The sequence below is a fragment of the Onychostoma macrolepis genome, chromosome 23, assembly GCF_012432095.1.
Source record: "Onychostoma macrolepis isolate SWU-2019 chromosome 23, ASM1243209v1, whole genome shotgun sequence".
NCBI lineage: Eukaryota > Metazoa > Chordata > Actinopteri > Cypriniformes > Cyprinidae > Onychostoma > Onychostoma macrolepis.
This window is the reverse complement of record NC_081177.1, coordinates 24,082,763-24,096,651: the sequence shown is the minus strand read 5'-3', so window position 1 is coordinate 24,096,651 and position 13,889 is coordinate 24,082,763. Positions and strand designations below refer to the sequence as shown.

The 13,889-nt window shown below is 37.6% G+C and overlaps 1 protein-coding gene across 5 annotated transcripts in view; it reads left to right on the top strand.

The window, feature by feature from the left end:
• The window catches only part of syt2a (synaptotagmin IIa), an 80,770-nt gene that overhangs the window by 32,018 nt on the left and 34,863 nt on the right, over nt 1-13,889 (top strand). For 2 of the 5 annotated variants that reach the window (XM_058764214.1, XM_058764209.1), the window contains exon 1: nt 2,818-2,976. The exons of 1 other annotated variant lie outside the window; for it this stretch is intronic. The gene's annotated coding sequence lies outside the window, so the exon portion shown is untranslated. Of the gene's footprint in view, nt 1-2,817; nt 2,977-6,102; nt 6,140-13,889 lie in introns of those variants that run through there. 2 more of the 5 variants (XM_058764213.1, XM_058764210.1) reach the window with 2 other exon arrangements.

Here is a 13,889-nt window from a genome sequence, read left to right as displayed (position 1 = left end):
GTGATCTATTGTTATTGTGAGTCAACAGAAGGAGCTCCATCCGGTCTCAGATCTACACCTCAGGACAGAAGTCACTGGTCCAAGCTGAGGTCACCAGTGAGTGTAATGGATCCAGAATCAGTCAATACTCTGTGGTCACTGAAGGGCTAGTTCCTACTAAAAAGCATCTTACTGAGATCACTTACATCAGCTTGCTGATCCCTATAGCTTGCACCATCCAAAGTCATTTGAGGCAAAAAGAACATGTAGTGCTCAAATGCTAACTTACGTCTGTATATTCTGAATTATTCTTGCAATTTTGAGAATTCACTGTGGCAGTTTTCACAGCCCATGTTTAGACACTCTTGAGAACATGTAAGTGTCTTTGCTTCTTTTATTCTAAACACATTGATTTATTTTTGACACCATTCCAAGATTTTCCATCCAAAAGAATCCAGTTCTCCCCGTTAATGTGAGCAATCTCGTACTAAGCATGTAGCTAGTGTTTGCGGCAAATATTGACAGTCTGTGAGGGCCGAACAATCCGGCTCTCATTGAGGACTAGGTGGAGGAATGGAAAAGGCCATCCCTTTCTCTCCCGCTTAGAGTGATTGAGGCGTTATTGATTTCATTTTCATCAGCTCTGAAGGAGGCAGCCACACTTAAGGGAGATGGGTAATTTTTTGTGACACGTAATAAAAGCCTTGTGAGTCTCCAGCTGTCTGTCTCCGGGGGGGCCCGAGACTGAAATCACAGTGGACCAACACAGAGTACAGGCAGATCAAACCGTGAATACACCATATGAGCGCCATCCCACTGCTGCTGCGTTACTCTGGTGTGCATTAACTCTCACATCATTCACTGAATACTGGGAAACACCAGTTAAATGCTGGAATCGTCTAGAGTACATCTTTCACTCATTACATTTACCTCACGGCTATCGTTTTATTTTCGGTCCCAAATAATGAGGGGGGTTTGAGCACTTCAGTGCTTCCATTAGCTGCAGAAAAAAAATGCTTTTGCATTGATTTGAGGTTGACGAAACAGTTTGATGCAGCAAGATGCAGGAAGAAATGATACATGATCCTTATGTTGAATTACAGGTTGAGTGCATCATTAAGAATTTAAATTCACTAACTTTACTAGTGAAAAATGCAGTAATTGACTGCAGTACAATCAAGCTAAAAGCAACTTAATATGGTTGCCGTTTTTGGAACTGGTGTTGGGTTGTAGCTGGTCCAAGCTGGATTAGGTGTTAACCATCAAGTGTGGACCTTATTGACCCAGACTATTTTTGTTATGCATGGGCTCTGCTTGAAAACTCAGGTCATGCTACCTTAAGGTAGACGTATTAGGTTTGAAACATGGTTGCTGGTGGTTGAAGATTATGTACCAGTTCTAACCAGCTTGATCAAATGTTCTACCAGCTCAACCACATCTCCACCATCTGGTGGACCAGCTGGTCCATTAAATATCTGACCAAATGACAAACAATCATACTGCATTATAAGCCACCTATAAGCTAGTTTTTACAGCAGAGTATGTTTATATTTTAATCATGTTTTCAATTGTAATTGTTTTCTTTTTGAACCCACTTACAGTTTTAAAACAATCATGGCATAATAAGTACAAACCTCGATTAGCACAATGTATGGCTTAAATAGAAATGCTCATTTTACCTAGTGTCAGATTTAAAATACAGATAACTGCAATTTGGAAAATCTAGCTGATAACTGATAGCCAATAACATCCCGATGTTTTTAGTTTATTTTAAATCAGCAGTAGTATGATTTAAAAACTTTTCAGTTAATGTAAAATAGTGCCGAAAATGAAATTTGATAAGTTAACTATGAGAATGATTTGTACTTATCAAATTAAATAAAATAAAAATAGCCATGCTTCTTCTTCACTGCTTGACGATGTTGTTATTTTTATTTTATGAAAAATATGGAATAAATATAAATGATGAAAAGGAGAGAGAAAATATGTCTAGAAAGAAAAATAAACTAAATTCTAAACAATAACAACTATCGTTGCCGATTAATTGGTGAAACCGATATATCGGTTGATTTCTAATTGGTCGACTTCATACACAGCTCCCTGGAATGCTTGGTTCTGATTGGTCAGTCATGGCATTCTTTAGTCAGATATGTTTGTATAATGATACTAACCTGCATAAAGCTGACCGCTGTCCCAGACAACCGATTTTCTGCATAGCTTGTAATAAGTGTAATAATGTACAGTTTATTTAACCATAATGACTGTACATTATCCCTTACATATCAGTCAACCACTATACTCCTGCCATCTCTTTAAGGTTTTCCTCTTTGTCTTTCAATCTCTCTGCTCCAACATATTGCAAGCAGCAGAACCTCTGCAGCCCCTCTCTTTAAAAATTCAGTCAACCGCTACATTTTCCCTCTTCTGTCCACAGAGCTGTATTGTATTATATTGAATTTTACCATCACACAGGCTGCATTTCAGCAAAAACAACAGGGTATTTTGAGGTCACAGAGTTTGATGGGGACGGCAGAGGAAGTGTTTCATATTGACCTGTGTTGATTACCCCACAGCGCGAGAGACGGAGACACGAGAAAAAAATAAACAGGGATGTATGCAGAGCTGTGTGAGCAGCATCTCCAATCAGGCAGCTTAGGAAGAGGATGGAATGGGAAGGGTGGGGGAAGGAAAAATGGAGAGAGAGGGAATGGGTGTGTGTGTATTTGGAGGGGGGGATTTCTCTGTGGGAGAGAGAAAGTGGCGGAGAGAGCGCACAGAAGGAGGGGAGGGGTGTGCGTGTGTGTTCACTGGAGTGTGTGTGTGTGTAGTGCTGCAGTAACGAGTGGAGAGGGGGGATGACTGCAGTTTCTCGGGCTGATGGAAGAGCGTGAGCAGGAGACGTTTGCACGCCGCTGAAACGTTAACCCCTAAGTGCCTCGCTGGTGTATGGCCCAGACGCTCATTGAGGATTAGGACCGAGCAGATCACTGCAGTCAGGTGTGTAGCCTTTCAACGTGTTTTTTTCTCTCAAAGGTGCTGCAAAATTGGGAGGGGGTGATCCGGATATGGGAAGGTGGGATATGCTGCGCTGGATGCTGGAAAGATTGTCCAGGGCACTAGATGCTTATTACTTAATCTTGCAGCGGAGAGGGAAGCCCATTCGAGAGTGGCCTCGCTGATTACTAGAGTACTGCAGTGTGATTCATACGCTTGTCAGTCTTGGATAACTCTTGTTTGTGTTTAGTCTGAAGAAAACTGGTTTCTAAAGTGATGTTTAACTGATTGGGAATTGCTGCAGTGTCCCGAGCTCAAAGCGTTTGTCCCAGTCGGCTTATATCGGTTAGTTTAGTTCAACTTGCATTACTTGCTGATCTCGGGTCAGCTTTCTGTCACACCTCACAGAGGTTGGAGTCAGGGACCCGTCACGGGAAGCTGGTCCCGGAACGGTGCACAAGGGCAAAGTGAGCCGCGAGCTCTCGGAGGGCGGGTGGGTGTTTACTCTGTCCATGCATTGGTGCCGGTCGCTTCCTGGAGAGTTTCCAGGGGTCAGTCCCGCTGACAGCTGCCACGTTTCCCCCGGAGGGGCAATGGGAACGACACCCTCCTCCCCATCACCAAACAGCGGCAAGACAATATGCTGCGGCTCGCTGGTACAGCTGCCGTTAGAGCGGATCACAGGGAGAGACCACAGACAATGGAGTGCATTAAAAGAGCTCTGCGGTACAGCAAAGAGAGGGGGAAACTGGATACATGCTGTCCGCTCTCATTCAATGCACTTTGTTGTTGATTTCCACCTTGTGTTGAACACTTTAGACAAAACTTGATAATCAATACTGTTCCAATGAATACATCAACATACTCTGTAGATATTGAAATGTTTCCATTGTGGACTTGTATAACAATTTACCAATTGTTTTCCATTAAATACTCTCAGATCGATCTGGTTTGGTGTTGCCTGTCACAGTGGTTGTTGTAAATGTGTTGTGTTTCTGTTAGAGGCTTAATATATGCATATATTGGACGCTAGAAGTGTCAATTCGACACACTGGAATGAAAAGGGAACTTCCTTAGATGCTGGGCAGCTCTCGCTCTCTTTCTCTCTGGCAAGGATTTTTCTCGCTCTCTTGGGATTCTCCTGCAGAGGACTGGGGATCACAAGGAAGGGACGTTCTCAAGGACAAATGCTGTCATCAAGGCATTAGATTTGAACCAGAGTACAGTACAGTGTGACATTGAGCTCAGATTTATAGGGAAAAATTTGAAAATGCGGTAACGATATTTGTGCTTTATAGCTTGTCTGATCTCTCTGGTTTCAGATGTTAAAGCTGTTGGGTTGTTTTTGCTCTTTTCAGAATGTTTTTGATAAGTGTTAATGTTCATATTTGTTTGAGACATGTAATATGAAGGATTGGTGTTTTAACACCTTACCCACCACCTAAGATATCTACATGACCAATTACCATGTTTCTGATGGAGCAATACAAACTAGAAGAACATTAGACTTTGTTTCACTTATACTGTAGATGCTTTCTTCAGAAAAATTGGTTTGAAGAGAAATATTTGAGTTCACATTGAGATTTCACAATTTTAATAGCAGATATAGCTGAGATCTGAAACTGCCGGAGAAGACACATGCAATAATGTGGTCCTTTTCTCATTTTTATCTCCATTTATTCTCTATTTAACTTTATTGTGTGATAAAAGGATATATTAATCTCATTATTTCTCATTTGTGATTTATTTTTCCTAAAGTGTATTTAAAGTGTTTTTTTTTTTGTTTTTTTAATTAGAGAAAAAGTCACATCACAAAGTATTATTATTAATTTTTTTAGATGTAAAAAGATTAACACAGGCTCACTGGAAAATTAATATCTTCCCCTTCATCTATATTTCATGGTTTCTGTCAGCAGCCCAGTTATTCTTAACTAATGTATTTAAAGTAACTTGTTTCATAATTTAGAATAAATAATTATGGTGAAAATAGCATCTGCCCAGTAAGCAGCCAACCAATAATAAATCTGAAAGAAACCATAAAACAGCTAGTGTCATTTATCATCATGGACACTCGCTCCCATCTGGTCTCGCATCACAGTTTTGCGTTATGAATTACACTCGATAAGACACAAGTGATGGTCAGTACTACAATGGATCATAGCTTTTATTGGCAGAAGGGCATTATTTAAAACCTGTCCCATAGGGATTATGTTAGAGAGGTCAGTGTAGACAGAAAAAAAGTACAATATCATTGTGGAATTCCCTTCTTTATGAGGAGAATGCCTCTTTCTTTCAGGATATAGCTCATTAGTTTGGAAGCCATCGCTGTAATGACAGTGTTCTGTTTCAAACTCCATCAAGAAAGGAGTGTTCTCACAAAATTACAATGTTTCTCACAGTTAATAGTTCACTAAAAAATGAAAACCATGTCATCATACTTGCCCTCATTGACTCAAGCCCTGTAAGACCCTAAATCTGTGGATCACGAAAACTGATTTTTAGCAAAATGTCCAGGCTGCTCTTTCCTTTAGATGGTGACCAGATGTTGTGAAGCGGCATAAAGGACAAAAAGTACTATAAAAGTAAAATAAGGCAGTCATGCACTATTGCAAGTCTTCAGAAGCCATATAATAAGTTTACATGAAGAACAAACCATTATTCATTGAACATCTTGACATTTATTAGACATGCTGAAAAGACCATCAAATGTTGTGCTTTGCATGCTGGCATCCCGACTAGGTTTAATTCACCCAAAAATCTAATTTCTGACATTGTCTGCTCATCCTCATATTGTTACAAACCTGTATGACTTTCTCTTTGCTGCAGAACATTTTAAGAAGAACTTTTAAAAAAATCTTCCAGCTGTTTTTGTCCATACATTAATAGTCGATGGGGTCCAAAGCTCCAAAAAGTACATAAAGGAGACTTAGAAATAGTCTATTGGTTTAATTGGTTGTAAAATCTAAGTATTCTGATGCAATAGAGTCACTTGATGAACAGACAAATATGACATCATGATGTGACACGCAAGAACCAATGAGCTTAAATTTTTTGGACCCCCATTGGCTTTTATTCTACTAACAAAAGCAGCTGAAAGATTCTTCAAAATATGTTATTTGTGTTTCACAGAGGAAGAAAAAAACGATCAATTTGCCATGACATAAGGGTGAGTAAATGATAACAGAATATTTATTGATTTAATCAGCTTCAATACAAAATTTACATTTGGGAAATGCATTTTTTTATCCAAAGCATTTTTGTGTACACATGTTACCTGGGAATCAAACCCATGACCTTGCTGTTGGTAAAACCATACTCCACCAGTAATTAGACCAGCACCAAACCAGAATAAACCAGCATCAGGTCATACTCAGAAGTGGCCACACCTGCATGAAGGACATCCATCCACGACAAGAGGAAGCCAGTGTGAAACTGACATGCAGCTCTGAAAAGAGGGTGTGGTTGTGTGCCTGTTCGTCATGGTGCAGTGAAGACTTATTACCCTCTGTAAAAACAGCTGCTTAATTGAAGAGCCATAGGGGTGACAATAAACCAAAAGATATGATTCGTAATTAATGAGGAAGAGCAGCTTTACCCCAAGGATAAAGCTCTGAGGCTAAAACAAGCCTGTGAAACATGTTTAAAGAGTCCACCCAGGGTGATTTGTGAAGATGTTTGTTGTACAACAGTGCTACGGATTTGTTTCAGTATAAATTCATTATTTGTGAAATTTCAGTTGTAATCTACAAATCTGAGAGATGATTTAGTATATGTGATGTAAGCAGTTGCTCAAGAGTCTTTGAATAGTTTCCACCCTCGCATTTGTTTGTGCGACCAGATTGGCCCAAGGGCCACAAAAACCCTCATTAAGTGGCAAACCGAGCGGTCTGGAGCCGCCGGGATGTACGGGGAACACTCATTTTCATCTCACTGAGCTCAATCAGATGGCTTTCCGGTGGAAATGTTCTATCATCAGTAATGAAATGTCCAAAGACAAGATCTGTTTCTGATATGGGTGTACATTTGAGCATGAATGCAAGGGACATCCCTTACCATAGACTAATATTTTTAGCAATTCCATGTCGAAATTAAATGTCGAATGTGTCATGTGATACATGTTTTCTTTTTTAAACTGAAAGTGTTTTATGTCTGTTTTTCACATTAAATTGACGATTATGTATGATTTTTTTTTACTATATTATTATCTATTATCTACTATAATATTAACTAGTATGTAGTAGGGGTGTAACGGTACACAAACATGACGGTTCGGTATGTACCTCGGTTTTGACATCACGGTTCAGTAGGGTTTCGGTACAGCAGAAGGAAAAAAAAACTAAACATAACAGTGGTTTACTGAACAAATTGCTCTTTCTTTAAATAAATTTATTCAATTATAATAAAAAATTTTCTTAGGTATGAAAATCTACTTCAGTGTATGCTCTAAACTATAGGGAGCACTTTTGCATTACTATAAGGTTACAATTAACAACAGAGCCCAAACTTAAATATAATAATCAACACTCAACTGCAAACATTTAAATTGCACACATTTAAATGCAGTTTTTAAATGAACTTCTACATTTCTGGCTGTCATAACTTGTTTCATAACGGACATATTTAAACACATTAAATGTATTAAGACATCACTAATGGTTAAAGTAAAATATAATCAGTATATAGTCTAATATTTCACAAAATGCTCTTCTCTAGACTTCATTTCTCTAGAGAACGAGCTGTGCACACTGATGACTTGCCTGAGGTAAATGAAATGCTATGTGACATTTGTTTTTGTTTTTTTGATGCTTTTCTGTGGTTGAAACACTGGTTGAGTGATTACATGAGGCATGAGATGTTCATTCATGTTTATTTCATGTTAGAACTAGAAGTAAAGAGAAAGGGATGATTGCGCTCACTCACTCTCTGCACCACCGTTTGAACTGATGTGTTTATACAGGGATCTTTCATGCCACATCAAAGAGCGTCAAAACGGCCTTTATTGCTTGAATTTCCTGAAAAAAGGACATCATTTGACAGATGAGACTTTGTTTCTTATCAAAAGTAACAATATATAAAACTGGAAGTTTTTTTGATCATTTTTATAATGTACTCTTATAGTTTTTATAATTTTGAATTCATTTTTTATTTTTATCTTTTATGTTTTCTTTTTAATTGTATTTCATTTTGTTGTGTGTTTTTGTCTGGTTTGTTTGTTTGTTTATGCATGTATGCATTTATTTATTATGTTCATATAATTTTTAGTCATTTTCATTTCAGTTTTATGTTTAGATTTTTCAGTACATCAAGTTAAAGGGAAAGTTCACCCAATGAATGGTGTATCACAACACATGCATGTGCTTTCCTCTGCATGTAAACAACACATGTTCTACGTAAGCAGCTCCATGCGCATGCATTGTTTATATGCAGAAGAAAGCATGTGCATGCATCGGAATACTCTCCACAATGGTGGCATGCCACGGCAGACGGGATGAGGAGGAGAAGAATTGTTAATAAAGTCGTTATTTTTGTTTTCTTTGCGCACAAAAATTATTCTCGTAGGTTCGTAAAATTATGATTGAGCCACTGATGTCACATGGATTATTTTACCAATTTCATTACTACGTTTCCTGGCCTGGGAACATTTCAGTTGTGTTGCTGTCTATGCAGGGTCAGAAAGCTCTCGGATTTCATCAAACATATCCTAATTTGTGTTCCGAAGATAAACGAAGGTCTTATGGGTTTGGAACGACATGAGAGTGAGTAATTAACGACAGAATTTTCATTTTTGGGTGAACTATCCCTTTAAACCAAATGAAAATGAGAAATGTTGCTTTGGCAAGTAGCTGAAACATTTTTTTAATATTTTATTTTATTTTATTTTAAAGTATATGTATAAATATATGCTATAAACACACTAGATTTCTCCAAGACGTCACTCCAGACGTAAATGGCACTTTTAAATAACAAATATTTAATCAGACATACTAATTTAATGTTATTAAATTGCTGTAACTTGGGGGCTTTTCCCAACAAATTTGATATATGTGACTAATTGCAAATTATTCAGTTAAATAATCTGCATATCATGTAATTAATTCAATTAAAGTTTGTAATCTTTTGACAGTCATAATGAATACTCAGAAACACTGGTCACAGCAGTAACAGGCAAACAGCTACAGATGACAACACGGTGTCTATGTAGTCGCCCTTGGTGGAGAGCAGGGAGTGTTCAGTCAGTTTGTGTGTGTGGTGTCCTGTCTGTCTAGTACGTGTTCACTGTCTGAGACGGCCTGTTTTTTACAGCAGAACTTTCTGTTCCTGTAATATATGGTGTGCTGCAGGATCTGGATAGTAAGCTCTTCTGTGTCTTTGGGACTTATAGTTTAGATTCTTCTCATTCTTCCTGCGTTTGACAGTAATGGTACAGAATGGTTATAGTTTCCATTCATTTCTTTATATGTTTGTCGGTTTATAAATATTTGTTCCTGAAATTGAAGTGAGCTGATTGAGCTGCAGCATTTTACTTTGTGTTTCTGCTGGTAGTCGGTGTGTTCAGCTTTCCGTTTCTGTCATATTTGCTTGCTCTTATTGTTGTTTGTTACTGTGACTGCAGAAATATAGTCTACACTGCACAGAAAAAAAAATGTGTTTTGTAGTCAGTATATTTGTCTTTTTCTCTAGGAAGAATATGTAAATATCGCTAACACAAAATAAATTTATTTGAAATAAAATTGCATGAGAAGTTAAAGGGTTAGTTCACCCAAAAATGAAAATTAGCCTGTGTTTTACTCACCCTTGAGGCATCCTAGGTGTATATGACTTTCTTCTTTCAGACGAATCCATTATCGGAGTTATATTAAAAACTTTCCTGGCCCCTCCAAGCTTTATAATGGGGGTAAGCGGGTGTTTTTTGTCAACAGTCCAAGAGACGTTAAATAAAGTGCATGCATTCGTAATAAAACGTCCCTCACACGGCTCCGGGCAGTGAATAAAGGCCTCCTGTAGCGAATCTGTGCGTTTTTGTAAGAAAAATATCCATATTTCAAACGTAATAAACACTTTTTTCTCACTTCATCTAACTGTCGTAAGTGGAAGTCGTTCCGATGGATGACGTAGGGCGTCGTGGTTGCGTGATTAGTGACGAACGCGGAGAGAGAACAAAACAAAACGTCGGTCACGAATTAGAAGCACAAAACGAGGATTTGTAAAGAAAAATATCAGAGGATTTCAATATAAGCCAAGAGGAGACTGGTTTTCGTTTGCTAAAGTAAGGAAACTTTGTTTCCTTTGCTCCTGTAAACAAACTCGCGAGACACAGAGGCATGCGCGACGCCAACATCCTTCATCATCCGCCGGAAAGACTTCCGCTTTTGACAGTCAACGGAAGTGAGAAAAAAGTGTTTATTACATTTGAAATATGGATATTTATCTTACAAAAACACATGGATTTGCTACAGAAGGCCTTTATTCACCCCCCGGAGCCGTGTGAGGCATGTTTTATTACGAATGCTCGCACTTTATTTCACATCTTCTGAACTGTTGACAAAAAGCCCCTGCTTACCCCATTGTAAGGCTGGGAGGTGCCAGGACAATTTTGAATATAACTCCGATTGGATTCGTCTGAAAGAAGAAAGTCATATACACCTAGGATGCTTTGAGGGTGAGTAAAACACAGGCTAATTTAAATTTTTGGGTGAACTAACCCTTTAAGATCTGTTTACAGAGTCTAATACCTTTTTGTTTAATACTTTTATTTTTAAAACACAGTGAAAGATGATTTTTTGTTAGAACATATTTAAGAAGTATTTCTTAAAACTAGTTTTATTCTTCTAGACTCCTCTGTAAATGTATCATGTTTTAAGGATGTTTAGACGGGACGCAATGATTGCATTTCCCTTTCTTCTAACACAGTAAGTGTAAAGCGACATCTATGACTAAAATAACAACTAAACACAAATATGCCAACTCATTTTTTTTCAGTTTGTGATTGGTTATGGTGTCATGTCTGCTAATTTCTCAGACAGCAATTTGTGTCAGAACGTAGACGGAAATAATCAGTCACTGATAGCATGACAACTGTGTGCTGGGAGTACTTGACTTATTCTGTCTGTAAGAACTGATGAACAAAAAGCCTTTCTCAGTTTAAATATTTTTACTGGAAATCATGACAAAAATACAGATAACTAGAAAAAAATCCTTTAAAAACGTTGTTCTCAGTGAGTAGTATCAATAAACACTGTGCTCGGAAAACCAAAAGCCTTTTTAGATTAGTGAGAAAAACACTCAAGGTGTGATGGTGTTACTGTGTACAATGGTATGTTGAGTAGTTAATGAGCAAATAATTGGTTTGCATCAGAGTTCAGTCCAAAAACTAAGCTTCTCTTTATACTAAGCATACTGCTCATTCAAACAGGGTACTGACTTTATTCAGTGAATAATGCACATTCAGCGCTGCCTGTCATTCTCAATACATAATTTCTGGTGTCTGCCAAGGCATGCATTACTATTACTATTACGCATACATAGTCTATGTACTGTATTAAACTCAAGTACATATGTCAAATCATTCAGCCTGTTGAAGAGAGGTGTTTTCTTGAAGCAATTTTATTTCCATAGACTTCCATTGTGAAAACATATGTACACTTTAGCATACTTTTAAAAAAACTACTTGTTACAAAAATCATATACTTCAAGTAAGCAATAAGGTATGAGAGCAATAAGGTCTATATTGTGAATAAGTCGCGATTGAAAAGCATTGTTAATCATGACGTGAAATTCAAAATTATATTCAGTTCAGTTGACGTATTATGGTTTATATATTTTATATGTAATTATTATTTTATTATTGTCTTTGAAATATGGTTAAAGTGCACTGCTGAATATACAGTCTAGATTTTTTTTTTTGCAAACTAAAATATTATTTAATGTCGTTACTATTGAAACTTGTATGTAATGTATTTAAATATATACATTTGTAGGTTTGGTACAGTAATATATTAACTTTATAATATACTCTATAATACTGAATAACACTATAATCAAGTACTAATATATGTACTTTAGTATGTTCAGTCAACACATGAAAATAAGTGTGCTGCTTTAAAGCACAACAAAATATTATTAAAACAATGACTTATAATGTTGAAAAAAAAAGTACAAAGCATGTTTTAAAAATTTACTAAAGTGTGTTAAGAAACAGTGAAACAGTGGCTTTTTATTTTTATTAATATTATGTTATCTGTGAGTACAGTTTTTAAAAATACTTACAATTTAAATTTTTACACCATACAAATGCACATTCAGTACAATTAAGCACTTATTTTCTCACATTGAAGGAGTAACATGAATCATGTGTGGAGACCAGAGTGTCTTTAAGATGGACTCTTTTGTAATTATGTAACCAGAAACCAGAGCATTATAACAAGCTGCTGCATAGGAAAAGTCTTACAGTAGATATGAGATTAACTGAATCATTGTCAGACTTCACATCCCAAACACTCTTCTGCACAGAATCATGATATTTAATGATTTCACACAATCAAACATGACATTATGAACCTTGATTATGTCTGTCCTATCGGCAACCCAGAATGCAATCGTTTGAGTGATTTATTATGAGTTGAACAAAGGTTGAAGTTGGTCAGCCGGAGTCTGGCTTGTGATGCTCGTTAATTTAATTAAAACAATTTAATTAGGACGAGAGACTGCTCTTTGGGCGAGAGGAGGCGGATGGTGCGGCAGAGTCTGGGAAGAGCCGCAGGTCAGACGTGCGCTGATTCCACTGCTCTGAATCACACACACACACCAGCACGATCTTCATCCTCATTCAAAATCTCTGCACCTCGTAATCCTGCGTGTGATGCAAGAACTGCGCAACTGTGATAAATGTTCTGAAAGAGGTTTTTATGAACCTCATATGAAAATGAGAAATAAGGAAATAAGAGTGTCCCTTGTCTTCAGAGTACCATTTTAAATTTAGGATTACGACGATTGCAAATATATTCATATTCATACATATTAATTTCATATATCTCAGTCTGACATCATAACACAGGGTTTATAAAAGTGTTTATGCATTATATTATTAAGCAGTTTTATGGTTAACTCACCTAAAGCATTGAAACTGCATCAAAATGGCAAATGTGTTTTTATATACTGTGTATATTATATAATTAAAATAAATTATATTATATTAAGCCGTAAAGGGGCCCTTTAAGATTATATAATACAAACTATATATAAATTATTTAATATTATAATATAATAAACAGCAGAGTCCCAACCCTGTTATATTATACATATACATTATATTGTTATAATATAAAATAATTATTATAAAATTATACCATTATTATATTACTGTCACAATACCAGGAGACACGGAAACCAGGAACGAGGAGACGAGGATTTCACAAAACGAGAGTCTTTAATATCCAGCGGGGAAACAAAGCACAAGGAATGACGTTCAATGACCGACAAATACAAACTGAAAGGACTGGGGCTTATAAAGACAGAACAATCAGGGAGGAAGACGAGACACACCTGTAATCAAATCAACAATCAACATAAGGGAGAAACTGGGTCACAGAACACATGGCGAGCAAAACCACAACAAAACAATCCAAAATCCTGACATAACACCCCCTCCTGGAAGGTGCATCCTCGCACCGTAGTAAAAACATGGGGAGGAGTGGGTGGGAACTATGGAGGCGGCCTAGGAGGAGGATGGACCCCTGGAAGAGGGCCGGCAAACAGAGTCCAAGGGGGCAACGAAGGATGGAGGAGCCAGGGAAGAGACAGGAGGGACCCGGAGCAGGAGGAGCACAGCAGGACCCAAGCCACAGCCATGATGATGTCCCACGGTGGAGCCGATGGAGGGAGGAGCCATGGAGGAGGGATGGCCGCTGACTCCAAGG